At 40.0% G+C, this 20,619-nt stretch overlaps 1 protein-coding gene across 1 annotated transcript in view; it reads right to left on the reverse strand.

Moving 5' to 3' along the window:
* The window catches only part of PCSK2 (proprotein convertase subtilisin/kexin type 2), a 262,151-nt gene that overhangs the window by 240,908 nt on the left and 624 nt on the right, over positions 1 to 20,619 (reverse strand). The gene's annotated exons all lie outside the window — the stretch shown is intronic.

Consider the following 20,619-nt stretch of genomic DNA (forward strand, 5'->3'; position numbering starts at 1 on the left):
GCCGGCCACAAAAACTCAATTTGCGATCAAAGAGTGACGCATATTATACCTTCTAGCTCTAACAGTGTAGAACTCTAATAAGTGCTTGGCAAAAGGTACATCTTAAGAGGGTTTGAACTCATACAAACTCATGAGATTGAACTGGGTGTAGAAATAGCCTCGGGAATTCCAGGGGGAAAAAAAATCCAGTTGATTACAGACATGGCTGAGACTATCTGCTATTTTTGTCTATAGTTGGGCCTAAGCTCTCTGGAGCAGTTGTGGAAGACAAGAGAGATTAATTACTGGCAAACATCAGCTCTGGGGTTGAGGTTATCGCTAAATGATACAGGAGAAGGAGTGAAAAGTGAATGCTTAAGCTGTGAAATTACTTGCTGGCTTTTTCACAAGCAAGCTGTTTCTTCCAAACTAGGATAACCCAGAAGAAGGCTGTACTTGGCCAAGTCAATATCAAATATGATTTGTTAATGGGGCTTTATCGATGCTATATTAAATTCCACGTAGATAACAAGGTTGGAGGAGAGGAATTCATGTTTGACATATATTTATTTATTTATCTATTTTTCCAGCTTTGTATATCTGAGAGCAGTGATATCAAGGATGAGTTAACTATTGAAATATTAGCCTCGGTTTCACTGGGACAAAGTTACAGAGAGCAAGGAAAAAATTGTGAAAGAAGAAAGGTTTACAGGAAAGAAAGCTTATTAAACTTTCAAAGAGTGAATGGCTATAAAAGTGATGCTGAATTTCTTTTCATTGCCACAGAAAGATCCTCACAATATATTGTTTTTGAAAAAACAAAATAGCATGTGCACGTATGGTTCCCACTTGGAAGGATATTCAGCTAAGGTTCACCTCAAGTTAATAACAGGTGGTGAAATAGAGGATGCTCTAATGTTCTTCTGATCACCTCTCCATATCATTTTCTACAGTGAGCTTCGTATACTCTTAAAAATCGATGTATGCAATAAAGGTAATTTCATTTTGTAAAATAAAAGCGAGTTCATAGCATCTCAGCATTTTCACACTGGAAATGGCCCAAAAGAGTATCTAGCACTGTGTCTCACTTTACAGAGATGTGACACCTTAGCTCACACCCAAGTTCCTCTTGGAGAGGAAACTGTCTTTATCTGGGAGAATCCTGTGATGGTTGGGAGGACCCTAAGGCCATGGGTGCCTGGAGAATGAAAAGATCTCCTCTGCCTGGAAAGAATTAGTCTTTCCCCATGAGGGGAGGGATTGCTAAGGAAACCAAGGGCCAAAAAAAAAAAAGGAACGGAAAAGAGTTGGTAAGAGGTGTGAGGCTTGGCATGACACAGGGCAAAGGGGCCACTGTTCACACCCCAGTGGTGCGGTGACCAAAGGATTTCCCAAAGCACGCTTGGTGCTTACTTTAAGTTGTTTGTGTTTTGCAGCATAAATCCCCTCTCTGCACCCCTGACATCTTCAATAAAATACATGAAAGTTACAAATGTCTTGGTGAATGTTAGAGTTTGGTTGGTGTGGGGAAATCCATGTAGTGGCTGAATTTCACACCTGAATTACCATCATGCAGAATAGAGATTGCATGTGTAGGATGAAGACATAACTTGGTGACTGGAAAGTTTTACTGGAAGCAGAAAACTGGATCCAGAAGTGAAATGAGGATCCAGCTTCCACCCTCAGAATTTACAGGAATGTTGGGAAGGGCACATAATGGAGGGTTTGAGTGGATTTCGTCTCAATCCCAAGGGTCCAGATATTTCTAGTTGACACCTGGATTATACGGATAAGAAAAGTGAGGTCCAGAATAATTTGGTCAAGGTCACACTGCTCTATAGTGGCAGAGGTGGGACAAAACCTCATGGTTCTTGAGGAAGTTTAACCTCTCTCAGCTTCATAGAGAGAGAGAGACCTAAATGTTAGTTTTGAGTCAATGTACCATTTTTTGTGGTAATCTCTTATTTTTGAAATAATTTCAAACTCCTGGAAAAGTTCCGAGAATAGGACAAAGAACTCTCATAGAACCTTGACCCAGGGTCTACAGTCATTAACATTTTCTTTATCATTTTTTTTCTATATATACATACTAATTTTGCTGAAGTTTTTGAGTGTAAGTTGTAGATGGTGGTTGCATTTCCTTAGAACAAGACAGTACAACTATTATAATCAGAAAACTTAACATTGACATAATATTATTTTATAATTTACAGACATCATTTATGTTTTTCCAATTGTCTTAATAATATGCTTTATAGTAAAAAAAAAAAAAATCTGACCCAAAGTTCAATCCAAGATCACATGTTGCATGTAGTTGCCATTTCTCTTTTAATCTGGAAGAGTTTCTCTGTCTGTCTTTGTCTTTCATGACCTTAATACTTTTGAAGAGTGCAGGCCAGTTATTTTCTAGACTGTCCTTCAATTGGGAATAGTCCAATGTTTTCTCATTGTTAGATTGAAGTTATGCATTTTGGCAGAGATACCACACATGTCATGATGTGTGCTTCTTTCTGCAATGTACACAGTCTTTTAAAGGCAACCTCCTTCAGTTCAGAATAACCATTCTGGTCTCTCCCACCTAACAGTGAAATTAAAAATGGAGCACAAGACATAGTTGTGGGCACGTTCAGTGCTGCTTACTCACATATTTCTGATCATCTAAGTGTGAGGATACTGAATAACTTAAAAATATAGCCTATACCAGCAAAGAGCAAGTAGACTTTGAAATGAAAAACACAATACCATTTACATTAGCCCCCCCAAAATGAAACACTTAGGTATAAATCTAACAAAATATGTACAAGCTCTATAGGAAGGAAACTACAAAATTCTGATGAATGAGATCAAAGAGGTAAATAAATGGAGAGACATTCCATGTTCATAAGTAAGAAGACTCAATATTGTCAAGATGTGAGTTCTTCCCAACTTGATTAATGAACTCAACACAATCTCAATAAAAATCCCAGTAAGTTGTTTTTTGGATATTAACAACTGATCCTAAAGTTTATATGTAGAGATAAAAGACCCAGAATTGGCAACATGATATTGAATGAAAAAAACAAAGTTGGAGGACTGACACTACCCAATTTCCAGACATACTATAAAGCTACAGTAATCAAGACAGTGTGGTAATGGTGAAAGAATAGACAAATATATCTGTAAAACAGAATACAGAGCCCAGAAATAGCCCTGCATAAAAATACAGTCAACTGATCTTTGACAGAAGAGCAAAGGTAATACAATGGACCAAAGATAGTTTCTCCAACAAATGGTACTGAAACAACTGGATATCCACACACAAACAAAATGAATCAAGACACAGGTCTCACACCCTTCACAAAAATTAACTCAGAATGAATCATAGACCTAAATGTAAAATGTAAACTATAGGACTCCTAGAAGATAGCATAGGAGAAAACCTAGATGACCTTGGATATGGTGATGTCTTTTAAGACACAACGCCAAAGATACAATCTATGAAAGAAACAATTGATAAGCTGGGCCTCATTAAACATAAAAACTTCTGCTCTATGAAAGACTGTATCAAGAGAATTAGAAGACAAGCCATGGACTGGGAGAAAATATTTGCAAAAGACAAGTAAAAGGTTATTATTCAAAGTATACAAAGAACTGTAACAACTCAACAATCAGAAAACAAACAACCCAATTAAAAAATAGGCCAAAGACCTTAACAGACTCCCCACCAATGAAGACATACCAAGGACAAATAAGCATATGAAGAGAGAGTGCACATCATGTATCATTAGGAATTGCAAGATAAAACAATGAGATATTACTACACATCTATTAGAATGGCCAAAATCTGGAACACTGACAACACCAAATGCTAATGAGAAGACGGAGCAACAGGAACTCTCATGTACTGCTGGCAGGAATGCAAAATTTTACAGCCACTTTGGAAGACAGTTTCGTGGTTTCTTATAAAAGTAAATATACTCTTTTTTTTTTTTTTTTTTTTTAAAGATTTTATTTTTTCCTTTTTCTCCCCAAAGCCCCCCGGTACATAGTTGTGTATTCTTCGTTGTGGGTTCTTCTAGTTGTGGCATGTGGGACGCTGCCTCAGCGTGGTCTGACGAGCAGTGCCATGTCCGCACCCAGGATTCGAACCAACGAAACACTGGGCCGCCTGCAGCAGAGCGCGCGAACTTAACCACTCGGCCACGGGGCCAGCCCCAAAAGTAAATATACTCTTACTGTACAATCCTGCAATTGCATTCCTTGGTTTTTACCCAAAGGAGTTGAAAACTCATGCCCACACAGAAAGCTGCACATGGATGTTCATAGCAGCTTTATTCATAACTGCCACTACTTGGAACCAACCAAAGTGTCCTTCAGTAGGTGAATGGATAAATAAACTGTAGTACATGCAGACAGTAGAATATTACTCAGCGCTAAAATTAAATGAGCTATCAAACCATGAAAAGACGTGGAGGAACATTAAATACATATTACTAAGTGAAAGAAGCTAATCTAAAAAGGCTACATACTATATGAATCCAACTATCTGACATTCTTGAAAAGGCAAAGCTATGCAGACAGTAAAAAAATCAGTGCTTGCCCGGGATGGAGGGAAGGAGAGAGGAACGGGCAGGCACAGAGGATTTTGGGGGCAGTCAAAATACTTTCTATGATATTATAAAGATGGATATATGTCACTATACTTCTGTTCAAACCCATAGAATCTACAACACAAAGAGTGAATCTTAAGGTAAACTATGAATTTGGCTTGATTGTGATGTGTTAATGTAGGTTCATCCTTGATAAAAAACGTGCCATTCTGATGAGTGATGTTGATAATGGAAGAGGATATGCATGGTGGGCAGAGGTATATGAGAAGTCTCTGCACCTTCCTCTCAATTTTGTGTAAACTTAAAACTTCTTCGAAAAATAGTCTTTAAAAAATATATATAGCCTATTTCAGTGGATTCTGATAGCTATAATTACCCAAAAAGAGAACAACATGTTGGGAATGGAATATAGAGTATGTGGCTTTTATTTTTTTAATTTTTAATGAAGACTTTTACTTATTTTCATCATTCTTTTCCTTTTAATTTGGGAGGGGCACAGTTGGGGAGTGAAGAAAATGGAGATGAGGAGCTGGACATTTTGCCTAAACTCAATGATTCCAAAACTATAAAAGGATGTAATAATTGAAACTACTCAATAAGAGGCCATTCCATTCTTAGCAGAGTGGCATATGGCTGCACAGAAAATGATATGCTATCTCATAAAGATCAATCAACAGGAGACAGCACAAGACAATTTCATACAGAAGGCAAACAAGCCACATTATTTAGACGAATAAAGTAAATATGATTTCACTAGAGGAGTGGAAGTCTTGACAGATCCTTTGAACAGATGCCCCTCATGCAGCAGAGGAGCCTAATTGTTTATATGCGCCTTCAGCTCCTCTGTCAACAGGAGGAGGCCTGTGGAGTAAGGATGTCATTTCTCTGAGTAACCAGAGGTGACAGAGGATATTACTCAACCTCAACTTATCAGGGCATGTTATAAGGTTAGCCTGGCTGAGAAGGTCCTTTGCGTGTAGAACCAGAGACCAATTGCGAAACAGAGTTTTCCACATCCCAACTCGTAAAATAGGTATTTGTAAAAGCTGCATGGAGACATCAGATCAGGTAAAGTCTTATAAACTGGCCTAGAGAACTATAACATGTTTTCTTTTGCACATAAATCTAAATATGTCATCTTTCTGTCTGTAGAGTCCATCCCTTTCAATACGCTTTATCTCTGTAGGGCTCAATAAAAACTTGCTAATAAAATATAAATGCATGGATGGATGTTCCTCTGGAATTAGCTAGTTGTAAGGGGGGAATTCATTATTTTAAAGGAAGCTAGAGAGGAGAGTGGAAAGTCATTGACCTAGCACTCAAGACACCTGTCTATAGGCCACCATGCCCATTCCTCAGCTTCTCCTAAGCATTTGTTCTCCATTGACAAAGTCAACTCTATTCTGTGATTCTAGGAGCCACTCTTCCCTATGACTAGGAACACAACAGTGTGAAATAGCTTGGGTTGTCTATGGTTGTTTGCTATTGTAGGACTAAGCTAACAGTCCACAGTGAGATTCAAAATGAACCAGGTAATGAGACAGGCAGAGGGTACCTGACTCTCAGCCTCACTGACAAACAGTTCCTTTCTAGCCTCAGGGAAAATTTCCATATATTATATATTATCTCAGAAATGAAAATTTAGGAACCTGCATTATTCCTTGGAGCATCAGAGAATAATCTACCTGTCAGGTGCACTGGGATGACAGTAATACAGTACTCTCCCAGCTTTTCCTTTTGGCTTCTAAGTCAGGAGGTCTGTTGAGATTCACACATGTGTATGTCAGGGGAGGACGTAGGATGCATGTAATCGTTTTGTTCTTAGCTGGAATAAATTTCATGGATAGAACTGGCTGTCTCTGCCAGCCATTTATCGTAGCTTCAAAGACAATAATTAAGTCATTAGTATCCCTGATGTCATCCCCCAGTGGAAATGGGATCAAAGACAAGTAACCTGACTCCCTAGTAGCATCATCTGTTAAAAGAGATGGTGCTACCTGCTTCCAGGACATGAATGATTTTGTAAGACAAAGGAACCAGCCTGGGAGATCTATGCCCCTCCAACCCACTGTTAGCTCAAGTCGTTATCCTGGGGTTTCCTGTGTACGACCACTGTGTTATACATTCCAAGTATCCTTCAATTCCCCCTTCTACCTACCCACAAAATCCCAAAGCTTCTGCTTGGTGTGTGTGACCGCTCATGAACTGACCCCAGTCCACTTCTTTGGTTTCATCTCCCAGTCTCTCTCAGGATCCAGCCAGATAAAACTACTTGCAATCCTTCTAAAATCCTGTTGTGCTTTGTTGTCTGTGCTGTGCCATCCTCTATAAACCCCCTTTCGTTTTAACCTGTTGAAATTATGAGCCTCGGTGCAAATTCACCTCAACTTGACCTTGCCTGCCTTGAGAAGACTTTTCTTCTACTGACAGTCATTGCCTCACATGTACTATATCATAGACATATCACAAAATTTATTGCCAGTCCTCTAGCTGTTTGCAAAGAGCACTCCTATTCTTCTGTGATTTCTTGAAATCAGGACCTGTATTTTATCCAAATTATGCACTTATGTGTTTTATCTAACTTATACAGAGCAGATGATGTTGATGCCCTGCCTGCATTCCCTTGGCCCACCCTGGACATCACTTGTAGACAGTGCCTATACTTACCAAAGTCTCATGCATCTCTCTGCCTGAACATGCTGTCTGACTGTGGAAACATGCTTGGTGTGCTTGGGGCAGGCAGAAGTGCCCAAGATTTGATGCCCCTCGGGTTCAACTGTCAACCAAGAAAGAATGGGAGCTGGTGGTTAAATCTCCCAGGTTCCTTACCCTTTGATGAAACAACTATGAGATGTTGTAAGTCATAGAGGGTCTAGTAGTAGAATGTTGCAGAAATGGTTGACATTTTGTTTATGTCTCTCTCTATTGATCCCTTTGGTTACTTTCCTCCTGCTCTAACTCGAGCCTAGCCATGTGGCTTTCTTTGGCCAATGGGACTTAGTAAATGTGATACAAGCACAGACTTAAAAAATGTTTGCACACTGGACTTCATCTCTCCTCAGTATCTTGAAACCTTTCTTAGACCAATGGGATTGAATCCTAGATGCCTACTTCTTCACAAACCCATGTCTCAGGGTCTGACATCATACTTGCTTATTGAACGTACTAAGTGCATGTTTGTTGCATGAACTGAGTATTATTTTGCTTCTATACTTTCCCCTGGTATGACTGTAGCTCCTGTTACTGTTTTTGTCCATTGGTTTCACACTTCCTTTACTTTTCTTTGGCCTTTTCCTCCTTTCCAGTTAACGGCCAGGATGGTTTGTTTCTGGCTTCAGCTGCTGGGTCCAAATTTGGGTTCATGCCAAGCCTCATTGAAGACACAACTCTCCAAGGTTCCCTTTGGCCTGATTCTGCTCCCTACCCCCAACATGGTACTATTCCTGGACTTAAAGAGATCAACAGTGGTTTGTTTCCCATCCTTTTCCCTGCATCTTAGGCTTTCTTGGTCTCCCATTCTTGGCTGACAGTCTCTAAAAACGCAGTCAGCAGGAACTGACTAGAATTGACTTTTGGATGCCAAAAGTGTTTGAACTTCCATCGTCTTTGAAGAGAATTGATAACCTCCTGATGAAATTAATATTTTCCCCCTTCACAGAAGTGGAGAGCAAGCCAAAGGCAAGAAAGGATAGAATTTGTGGATCACCTTATTTTTCTCTGTCACTGGCTTCTTAATTTCCCATTAAGTCACAACATTTTAAGCTATTAATAGTAATTAATTAATTGAAGTCATTTAACACAGGCATAAATTAGGATATTCATATAACTTTTCCTAACATACTTTGTCTTCCTGATTGCAGCATCTCATAAAACATCTGTCTGTCATTTAGTGAGTGTCTGATGATAATGCTAAGCCTTTAGATTTTTAAATAATCCTTTATTTTGATGTCTATTGAGTGCTTACTAAATGTACAGTACTGTTAGTCACTAAGAGGGCCATCAAAAAAGTATAAATTCATATTCTTTCACCAATACAAATTCAATAGGTTGTTGTTGGTGTGGAATCCCTGAATCTATGAGCAGGTTTTTTTTGGAAAACTGGAATTCATAGAAATTTTAGAGGTAAGATGGTGAAAAGCAGACCAGGAGGACCTGAAATGAACTGGTATGGTCAGACCAGGTTGGTTTCTGTGGCTAATCACTCCTAGGAATATCACTCAGTCCGGCTATCTGTCCCACCCAGTGTGAAAGCTTAGAGCAGTGGTTCCGGGACGCACTGTCTGAACCACAGCCAATAAGCAACAGGGTTCAAATGCTCATTATAAATAATGCAGAACATAAATGTCATGTTTGGCCTCCTTTTCCTCATGTGTAAAATGAAGGGTTAAACTAATGTCTTTCTAAGATCCCTTCCTGCCCTGACAGGCTATAATTCCATAATTACAGATATTATTTGGTAAAAATTTAAATGACTCTGGATGAACCAATTAGAATAATTAGCTGGCTATGTCACAATATTTTGGTGGGGTAGCAATCTCCAAGTAGCCTTACAAGTGCTTAAAAACCATAATTCATAAAAATCTTTAAAGCCACATAAATTCAAATCATCATAATAATACTTTTCTTCTTGCCCTCCCTTAACCACTACGCTTCTTGACAGAATTGTCTACACTTGATATCTCCATTTCATCATATTTACAGCTGCCCTTTGCAGTCTGGCTTCCTTCCTGTAGCAGACACTATCACTTTTCTGCCCAGATCCCTTTGGGCCTTGCTGTTTAGTGCACAGCAGCCTCTGCATCTCTTTATCTGAGAGTTTTCTCTGGTTGGCCAAACGCTGCTCTGTTTGAGCATGTGCCAGGTCAAAATCCTGGAGAGTCAACGCCACTCAGGAGGAACTACCAATCATGAATCAATGTCTGATTGCAGCTGGTACATGAATACCCCAGCTTCCTCGCCCCTCAGATAGGATAACTCTGGGGCACATGTCTATGCCAGCTCTCACAATTTCCTAGTGGGATTGAGCCCCAGTTACCCACAGTGACAATTTGCTCTATAATGCACCCTTAATTCCTGCCTTCCTTTCCCTGTCTCAATTCCCCACCCCTCCACCAGTATTTTCTAGAATCATTCCTTAAATAAGCAACTTGCATTTAAATCTTTGTCCCAAGACTACTCCTGGGAACCCAAACTAACATACATCTCCTCTTCCAATGTGCTAAGGCGGCTCTTCCAATTTTAACAATGACTTCATCCCCAAAACCAGTGGCCAGGGTGGCTCCATTCTTTCTTTCTTAACCCTCATCTCTCTTCTTTTCTTAGCCCTGCACTCTCTTGACTCTCCTTCCATACCTCTGACAGACCAAGTTCTGTCTCCTCTCCTGGCTCCGTTTCTCCCTCCATGTCCAAAGTTCTCCAAGGTTTTGTCCTAGGACCTCTTCTTTCCTGTTTTCCTCAACATGCTTCCTTGGCAATGCTATCTACTGCCATGGCACGGCTGAGGTGTATGTGGATGGATGCTTGTGCATTTGATTTTCAGTTCCTTGACCATCTTCACTTCTTTTTGACTTTGGTAACTCACTTCCATGGATTTTATCATTATCTGGAAATGCTCAATTTTTGGAGTCTTGAGCTTCAACACCCCACTCACTAACCATAGCTTTTTTTCCTTTCAGCTCTTTAACTGTTAATCCAAATTTACCTTCTCTTCTGTTTTATTGATACTCCATTTCTCTCTCCTCACCTCCACCACCCCCATTTGAGTGCTGTTTAAGAAAATGACTCAGTTGATACTACTATAAATCCATTCTCTCCAATTTGGCTCCTGAGTGCTGCCCAGAAGTCATTATTTGTCCTTTGTCAGCATCCTTTCCCATTCCCATTAGCAGTGTACAAAATTTTTCTCTCTTGAAGCCCCTACCCCATTGCTGCTTCCCTCACTCTAAGCATTGACCTTGCCTCCTACACTTTGAAATAATTGTGACTCCTATGTGAATATTCTCCCCATATCCTCTTCTGTGACCTACAAACTGAACTTCATCTGTCTATGCCTCTCTCTTTTATCTCAGAGAGAGGGGAGTTCCCTTTTCGTGCTTAGGCTCATCCCTCCAGTTTTGAAACAAGAGGTGATGAAAACGAACAAAATGAAGAATTTGGGATTGAAGAAATTCTGGTAAAATGGCTTGTGATAAAATTAAAAGCAGCTTTAATGTAGAACTAATATAAGCAGTACTATGAGTTATAAGCAGAAGATTAATATCTATATGCAACATGCAAAAATAATGCTATATCTAACAAACACTCGAATGTGGAAATAGGAGAGGTGAGAGGAAGTGTTAGAATGCTAATTTCCCCATTTTGCGAAGCATGAAGTCCATAATTCAATAAGGTTGAAATATGTAATTAAATAATTAAACATGTAATTAACTATATATTAGCTATTTTTTATATATCAACTGACCACAAATTCCTAAGTATTGTACACAATAATTTTTTTCTTCGTTTTAGGGCGATCTATTAGGAAATAATCTCTTTTGCATGATCAATTTATCTGGTTTAACAACTTCCTCAGTTTGCTTTCAAGTTCTTTTCCTTCTATTAAATTCTATAATACTTAAACAATTTAAAATTTAAAATGATGTGTATAATATAGTCCTAGTTTTGTAAGACAATTTAAACATCTCTTTTCTCTCTATATACATATTCTTACAGAAATATCTGCAATAAAGTTTATTTAATACTGACGCTTATTTCTGAGTAATGAGATTTGGAATTAAAAAAACCTTTCTTCTAGTACTTTTTTTACTGCTTGATATTTTTAAAAAATAAGAATGCGTAACTTTGACAAAAATAAAGTTATATTTTTTCGTATGACTAGGGATTCTTAACTTATCTCAAGTTATTTAGCTTGATTATTCCCACTCATGGCCTTCATGTGTGCAACAATGTATAAGAATATTGTCCTTACGTTGAGATGTTTGCCATCCCCCAAATTGAAGAATTCACATGTTTTGTTTGCTTGTTTGTTTAAATCTCAAGCAGAAAGTTGCTCGGTTGTCTAAGAAATCTGATACCAATATAAATTAGATCATTCATTCAACAAGTATTCATTGTAGGCTTAGTTTTTCTAGGCATTGTGTTTACATAGAAAGCAAGACTGACAATGTCTTATATTAAGCGTATATTAAGCGTATATTAAGACCTTGGAATAGTGAAACCCAAGTTTTGCAGGTCAAAACTATTTTCTCTAATGCCATTACAACACTTTGCAAATGTTTTAAACCTAAGTAATTATCTTCATGTTCTTGATGTCCCCAAATAAATGGTTCTACGTTTCTCACCTTTCTTTCAATTCTTTCTACCTTGATACAAAGGGAGCATTAAGTGAATCTATTTAGAAAAAACCAGAAGAATTGGATGTTTATTAGAGTCAGTGCCAAACTGAAAATTTTAAATAAAGAACAAGGCTAGGAGCCTGCGATTTTCTGCATGTTTTTGTCAACTTTCTAATGGAGAAACCATCAACATCTTGTAACATTCTTAAGCCTATTTCATTCTACGTCAGAAAATGAAGGGTTTGTGTCAATGTTTCACTTTCAACCTAAGAGTTTGTTATATTCAGTTATTCTCCTCAGGGGATCTCAGCACATCACAACATTACACAAAAAGTCACAGTCAATTGAACTTTAGGGACAAAAACAATTTGTCAACAGAGTTTATTGCTTTTTCTATATACCTCACACAGAAGCCATCCATTAATATGCAACCACTACATTTAGGACAGAAATGTTAACTCAGATATAATTTCTCGATTCCCTAAACCATTAGTGAATTTTAGCCAGTTTATGGACTTTAGCAAATACATCCCAGTAAAGAAAGTCAAGCTATAACTCCTGCTTTTGAACTGTCCTGTGAGTAGTTGAATCTCATACAGTAAGCCAGAAATCAATACAGAGTTTCTTTTTGAAATGATGAATCTGAGCTCAAATGTAAAATGAAGCCACTGCTCTAGTGGAGGGAAAAAGCTGGAACTTCAGGTTTCATATTTTATTTTTAAAGCCCGACTTCTTTGAGCAGTTACAGACGCATTATAATTACTGTAAACTTAGCTATAGCATCACTCGCTGCTCTGCTCTAACATTATGATCTACAGCTAATAAGGCCTTTGAAATAGAAATTGATTTCTAGATATTCATTCATTTGAGAAAAAGAGGTGTAATTTTTCCCCTTCTTTTGTATTTTGATCAAGTTTTAACTGCAGCCTTTATTTTCTCTGCTCAAAGAGCTCATCTGTTCTAATACTGATAATTTCTAAGTTTGGCATTTCAGGGAAACAAAGGAGTCTGCCAGTCATTGATTCTCTGGTTGTTACTTCTACTTCCTAGCTAATTGCTGCCTATAAAGAAATGGATGTTACAGGGGTAGTTTCTTGAAAACCACTTCTTCAAGTGCCTTCTCTCTGAGCTGATGGCCAAATCATCATCTTGTGATCCAAGTGTATTTATCAGTCAAGAAGCACACAATGAATACCTATAATGAGTAGGGCATATTGGCTGCCAGTTGGAGAAACAGAGTATTGAATGGATTTTACATTCTTGCTGGAGAAGACAGAGCACAAAGACCTGAAAAGTTGGTTGACATTATGAGATGAAAATATAAGAGCTCTCACAAATCTTTAAAAGATTATTGTTACTGTGATTTGGCTTGGTTTGGTTGCAAGGTTTGGAGAGTCACTCCAGCAACTTAAGAAAAGGGATTTTTACTGACAGTATATTGGTTTGGGTGATACTGGTTGTTCTAAAGATAAACTCCCATATCTCAGTGCCTGAATATAATGGCAGTTTAATTATTCATTTATTTAAGTTCTTCTAAGTCAGGAATCAGGGACTTGGGCTCCTTTCAACTTGTGACTCTGCCATCTTTGGCATTTGGCTTCCAAAGTTACTCTTCTGAATCACATCAAGGCTCAGAAGAGAAAAAAAGTGTGGAGAATCCACCTATGGGGAGTCTCTAAGCATCACGCATGGAAGAAGTACATATCACTTCTGCTTACATTATATTGGCTAGACTTGTCATATGGTCACACTAATCTGCAAGGCAGGCTGGGAAATGTGGTCTTGCTGTGACTCCCACAGAAGAGGAAATTAGTTTGGTGATTAAAAGCCTATGTCTTTCGCTGGGAAGTGGAGCTGGAAAGTTATTAGGAACTCAGATGAAATACCTGCATCTCCCATGGCCTGGATGGGCTCTGTTGTGGCAACTAGACAACTTTCTTCTCTCTATAGCAACTAGCCAGTCAAATTTCCTAAGAAAGCCAGTATGATTGGTTGAGATAATTACCATGGTCTATAATGAATTAAATTCACAGAATTATTTGGGCCAGGCCATCTCATGGACCATGGTTAACTCATGGATGGGTTGCCATTGGGCTGATTGTCCATTCTTCACTCAGTCAGTTGTCGCTCCTGATAAAGTACAACCCTCAAGTGCCTTAGTGAGTAAAAAAAAATATGGCTAGGCCATCACCTTACTATTATTTCTACTACCAATAATAGGTTTTTTATTCTATGCACTCAGCACTGTGTTCAGAACCTTACATGTACTATACTATTTATTTTTTACAACCACTGTATTTTATTAACCATTTCAAATAAAAATAAGTCTTTGAGGGATTTCATAACCCAGGCAGCTTCCCAGTGCTATCTAACTCCAAATTCCGTCATCTTTGTCTTTCAATGTAACTGCTCCTGGTTTCTTTCAGCCACAAGAGGGACACTGGCTATAGTGAGTGCTGTGGCAGATGAGACTGGTGCCAAGGCAAAGGAATAGATTATATGCCATGGAAATTCCAAGGAGAGAGAAAATATTCTGGTCTTGGTCAACCAGAGGAGGCTCGAGGGATGAGCTTGAACTTCACCGAAGGCATAATGTGTTAAATTAGAGTCCAAAAGGAATTCATAGCAGCCATGCTGGGAAAGTAAGATTCTGGGCTATTTTCCTTTGGCTTCCATGGTAGTAGATCTTATGGTTCCAGAAAAATCATCCTTTAAGGGCTTCTTAGACAAGAGTTCTTTGGAAATATTTTGGATCAAATCTATATCCTGTTTCTGAACCCCTTCTCCCCCCAAACTGTGTTAATCTTGATCTAGAGAAGTGTAGTGCTGAGGGTGGGGATACAGATAGAGAATTCTTTATTTGACTGACAGATGACTGCATGACAAACTAAAATAAAATTATATAATCTGGATTCAATATTGCTGAGACATTAAGACGCCATTAAAAGGGTGATAATAAATATTCAAAATACACATATCTGACGAAAGTTTCCTATCTGTAATAGTTAAAGAACTCCTATAAACCAAAAATTAAGACTCAACCCAAAGGAAAAACTTTTCAGGGCAGAAGACCTGAATAAATACTGTATAGAAAAGGATATCCAAATCACCAATAAGCATGTGAAGAGGCATGCAGCTTCAATTGATCACCAGGGAAATGCAAATTAAAATCCCAGTGAGACACCACTACATATCCAAAGGAGCTAAAAGGAAAAAGTTATAAAATACCAAATGTTGGTGAGAATGTGGAGTAATGCGAACCCCCACACACTGCTGGTGGGAATGTAAATTGGCATAACTGCTTTAGAAAACTCTCAGTTTGTCTGTGGTAGGCAGAATTCTGAGATGGCCCCCAAGATTTCCACTCCCTGGTGTACATGCACGGTATACACCCCTCCGCTACCCCGTGAGCGTGGGTGGGACTGTGAATAAGATGGATTTCACTTACATGATTAGATTATATTTTATTACAGTGGTGGAGAGATTTATCAAATGTAGTTAAGCTCCCAAGTCAGTTTACTTGAATTAATCAAAAGAGAAATCATCCTGGGTGGGCCTGACCTAATCAGGTTAGCCCAAGCAGGCCCTTCCTGAAGGAAGAGATTTGAAAGATGACGATGTGAGAAGGCCTATGCAGGATGTCATGTGGCAAGGTCATGAAGGTAACCTCCAGGAGCTGAGAGTGGTCCTGGGTCAGCAGCCAGGAAGTGAAGGAAGACTCCAGGCGTACAACTACAAGGAGCCGAATTATTCTAAAAACTTGAATATGCTTGGAAGTGGATTTTCCTTTAGTTGTGCCTCTAGTTGAGGACACAGTTGGCCAATATCTTTATTTCAGGCTGTAAGGCTTTGAGCAGAAGATCCAGCTAAAATGCGCCAGACTCTTTATCCATGAAAACTACAAAATAACAAATTTTAGTTTTGTAATAATTTGTTACACAGCAATAGGAAATGGATACAGTCCCCTACAGTTGGATGTATGTATGCCCCTTAACTCAACAACTGCTCCCAGGGATATTCCCAGCAGAAAGGCAGGTACAGTCATGCACCACATAATGATGTTTTGGTCAATGACTGACCACACATATGGCCCAGTAAGATTAGTACCATATATTCTAGGTGTGTAGTAGGCTATACCAGCTAGGTTTGTGCAAGTACACTCTATGATGCTTGCACAATGATGAAGTCACCTAACGACACATTTCTTAAAACATATCCCTGTCCTTCGTGATGCACGACTGTATGTGTTCACCAAAATACACATACTGCAATGGCCATAGAAGCAGTACTTATAATAGCCTAAAACCAAAAACTACCCAAGTGGCAAAATGGGGACTTACGGGATGCTGATAATATTTCATTTCTTGATTGGGTGCTGGTTACATGTGTGCCCAGTTTAGAAAATTTATTAAGCTGTGCTCTTTCCTAAATTATACTATACTTAAATAAAATTAACATGGCCAGAAATTTACTCTTTCGTTACATAACAGCACAATTATTACTAGATTAAAATTTTTTTTAGTTATCACACATATAAAAGTGGTCACATGATTTTACTTGTGTAATCATTCTAGCCTCAGCCCTACCAGAATACAAAACAAAACATACCTCAGCAAAAAAAAAAAAAAACAAACACCTAATTGTCAGTTCGGATTTTTAGCTTAATTCTTACTTGATTTTTGCTCAACCCTCAATACATTGCTTTAATAAATTTTTGTTTGTTTTTTAAAGGAATTAAAATTAGTAATATATTGAGAATTTTTTTTTTTTTTGAGGAAGATTAGCCCTGAGCTAACATCCACTGCCAATCCTCCTCTTTTTGCTGAGAAAGACTGGCTCTGAGCTAGCATCCGTGCCCATCTTCCTCTACTTTCTACGTGGGATGCCTGCCACAGCATGGCTTGCCAAGCGATGCCATGTCCGCACCCGGGATCCAAACTGGCGAATCCTGGGCTGCCAAAGTGGAACGTGCGAACTGAACAGCTGCGCCACAGGGCCAGCCCTGTAATATATTGAGACTTTTAAGGCACTCTTTGGAACAATACCTTTGTTATTCTTGTAAACTCACTCACGCTCCTGGACAGGTGTATCTTCTCTGGAACAGTCATCTTTGGGCCAGGTCATGATAAAATAGCAAACTTTAATCTCAACATGCCTTTCTGAAGGTAAAGTTATAGGTGTGTTTACTCCATTTTAGAGAGGAAGTATAGTTGTTTGTTCCTGATCTTGTAAGAGTTACACAAAATAATGAACATATATTCATTTAAAAACCTAATATACAGGACACCATGCTAAATACAGGGCTATAAAAAGACGTAGTATATTGTTTCTCTTCTCGGAAAACTTATGTCGACCAGAAGAAGTACATACTCATACATGTTAGTTAACGACACAGGCTCATATGTTAATACCAAATAAGCGTTTGATATAGAAAAAAGTAAAAAGAAAGAAAATAAGTATGGGAACTCTAAAATGGTGTCCCAAGGGCACAATTCTTGGCAGTTAGGGAGGGTCTCCTGGAGGTAGCATAAGAGAAAGACAAAATTATTTTCAGTAAAGCAAATTTGGTTTTAAATCTGAATTTCTTCACTTTCCAGATATGAGCAGTTACTTAACTCTTTGGAGCTTTAAGTTTTTCATCTGAGAATTAGAGTTGGTGACAATAATTTCTACCTCACAGGTTTGTGAGGTTAGACGAGATAACTTGGTAAAACATCAGATTCCTCTAGTCTGCACAGCTGGCCCTTCTTCTGGATGAATAATTACCGAGAATCTCTGGTGTCCGACACTGGGCATCAGAGAAGATGGCACAGCAGGGAGTTGGGGTGTATACTAAGTGTAGAGAGAGGGAGGAGAAGGAGGTATTGGGGGTTTTAAATGAAAAATAAATAACAACTGTTGACAAAGGTACAGTATAGCATGATGTAAACAAGATAAGACAGTGTTTGGGAAACCTGGAGCAATAAAATAAAACTAAGGAAATTTCTTTACAGGCTGGCAAACTCAGTAATATGTTGGCTATGATGAAGAAACCAGAAATATAGAAGATATCATCCCTGAATATTTACTTTTTAAGTGGAAATACTATACTTACGCCCATATTTACTTAAGTATGAAATGACTAGATGACAAGTGATGGAACATACAGGCTTACGTCATGTAGGTTTTACTTTTTCGTCCCACAGGAATTTGGAGAAGGGAAAGCTCTTTGTGGTCTATAGCATGGGAAGGTTTGCGGCTCAGTCTTGAAGGATGGGTGGGACGTGGATCCAAGGGAGGAAAAGATGGTTTATTCTAAACAGGTGTAGCATCAGGCAAAGACTCATCATACAGAAGTATCACCATAGACTGATTTTTACTTAAATATGTATCAGAGCAAAAATCATTTGGATAAGAGATACTATTCCTGAGGGGTTGTGGAGAGGTAGGGAGAGAGGAGACAAGGTCACAGCCCATTTCTCTTAAGTAGGAATTGCAGGTTTGAGGCTGTGATGCAAAACCAGTGGGCTTCTCTCCAAGAAAGAGTGGGGGAGAAAGAGGCTTAAGTATCTGATTTCACCCCAAAGCATGAATTCTCTGAGATTTTTAAGGTAAGTGTATTAAGATGATTCAGCTTCACTTATGATGAGATTGTCTCTACATCTCCTCGCTCAAATCCCATCACCAAACTGTAAATCTCCCATTAAGCTGTTTACCTCTATACAAAAAAAACCCCCACAAAAACCCTGTTGGAGAATTAATAAGTTAAGCTATTATGAGTCTCAGCTATACCTAGATTTGATTAAGTTTCTAAGACCAATCCTAAGGGCATATCTTCAAAAAACAAGATAAAGAGGAGACAGCAGTGTCTACCTGCATATGATGGCAATGTCTGCCTACGCTATGAAAAGGTGCATGGCAGGAGGAGAGAGTGACAGGTATTTCTGCACCAATTGCAGCCCTTTTACACTCAAGACCTAAAGAGCCTGATGATGGCACATCCCTTTTCAGCAGATCCCAAAGCCCAACATATGCTGTAGAGCACTTAGCTTGGTTTGGTAAGTACTAAGGGGTAAAGAGCACGAGTTTCTCTCTGAAAGATCTGCATTTAAATCCTTGGCTGTTTTTGTCTTGGACCCTTACCTAAGCCGATTTCCCTATCAGTACCATAGGCTTAATAATAATAGTAGCTTCCTCAGAGTTGTTGAGAATATTAAATAAGAATGCATGTAAGTACTCCAGTACATAAGGGTGCCATATAACTGTCAGTTAACAAGAATCAATATTATATTTACGGGTCCTGGGTTGAGGGGTAGGGTGGGAAGGATGGAGGGTCTGCTTGTTTATTGTGTTGGCGGCACTCTTGAAACAGCCCCCAGACTCCGGGCCAGAACGACAGCGGGCTGCTCCCTCGGCTGCCTCTTCTCTCCCCTGCTCCACCCACGCTTCCCGGGAGCAACAAGTTCCCTTCTGCCAGACCCGCCCGCGCGCCACTGTCAGACCCGGCGCCTCTTCCCAGACCTCCGGCAAACTCGCTGTCAAACCCACCTGGGGTAGAAATCCAGGCTGCCAACGCCCTACCCAGGCGGGAGAGCCCGCAGCGTGCGGAGGAGCCCTCGCGGCGGCTGGGGAGGGAGGCGGGCGGAGTGGGAAGTCGGGACAGAAGGGATTGACAGGACTCCCGGTTCGCGCTGCCCTTGAGAGGCAAAAGCAACAACCGCAAGCACCCGCCGCTCATCTGAAGCCTCTCTCCTGGGGTCAAGAGGGAAGAGATGCGGCCCGGAATCCCACAGACCTCCACCTGGCCCTCTGGTTGCCAATTGCATCTCTACTCCAGGTTGCCCTCGCCTGGGTTTCTCCTTACACCTTCGCTCCACCCCTCGCCAGGTCCCCTAAGGATACTTGAGATCCCTGACAAGATTATTTTGCAGGAAAAGCAAGTAGGTCAGCCATGGTCCCCAGCCCATGTTTTCGTCTCCCTTGCCCTCCCAGAATGAGTACCCTGGAGTCTCCAAAGGAGTTCCTAGGCGTCCGAGGCTGGGAGCCTCAACCAGCTGCCCAAACCGTTAAACTCTGACAACTTCTTGGAAGGGGGATCCCCGCGTCCTGGTAGGAAAGCCAAACTGGCCGCCCACATGCCAGGAGAGACACTTCGACTTTTCCGTAGGGAACTCCCCCCGAAATCCACCTCTCCAGCTGCAGCAGCTGTGAGTCGAGAACTAGGGAGCTAACTAGGAGTACGCTTCGGGGGTGGGCGGTCGTGGGCGGGGGCGAGGGCGAGAAGTTCTTCCTGATTTTGGAAAGAAAAACCAGTTCATGTCTCTAAGTCTCCCGGAGCTAGGGAGCTGTTATCCCTGGAAAAGAGCAGGGACCGAAGTCCCTGGGAGGGAAGTCCTTCTGGAGCGGGTCCGAAAAGCACGGAGGTGAATTGCAACGTCCAAGCTTCTAGCCCTGTCCGTCGGGAACTACTCTCTCTCCGGGAGAAGGGGGCGGGGGATACATCCCTGCCAAGAGAGTTAACGCCAAGCCCGAGCTGTTCATCACTTCACCCCTCCATCCCCAGGCAGCCTTGACAACTTGGTACCTCGGACAGCATCCCGGGCGCAAGGCATTGTTTGAAAGCTGTTATCCTGTTTTTGCCACCAAGTCAAAGAGCAATAAATTATTTTAATGACCTTACTAGTACAATTTGAAGGACATTTTAATTACATAACCCGTGAAAGATCACCGGAGGCAAT

This window comes from Equus caballus, chromosome 22 (assembly GCF_041296265.1).
Source record: "Equus caballus isolate H_3958 breed thoroughbred chromosome 22, TB-T2T, whole genome shotgun sequence".
In the NCBI taxonomy this organism is placed as follows: domain Eukaryota; kingdom Metazoa; phylum Chordata; class Mammalia; order Perissodactyla; family Equidae; genus Equus; species Equus caballus.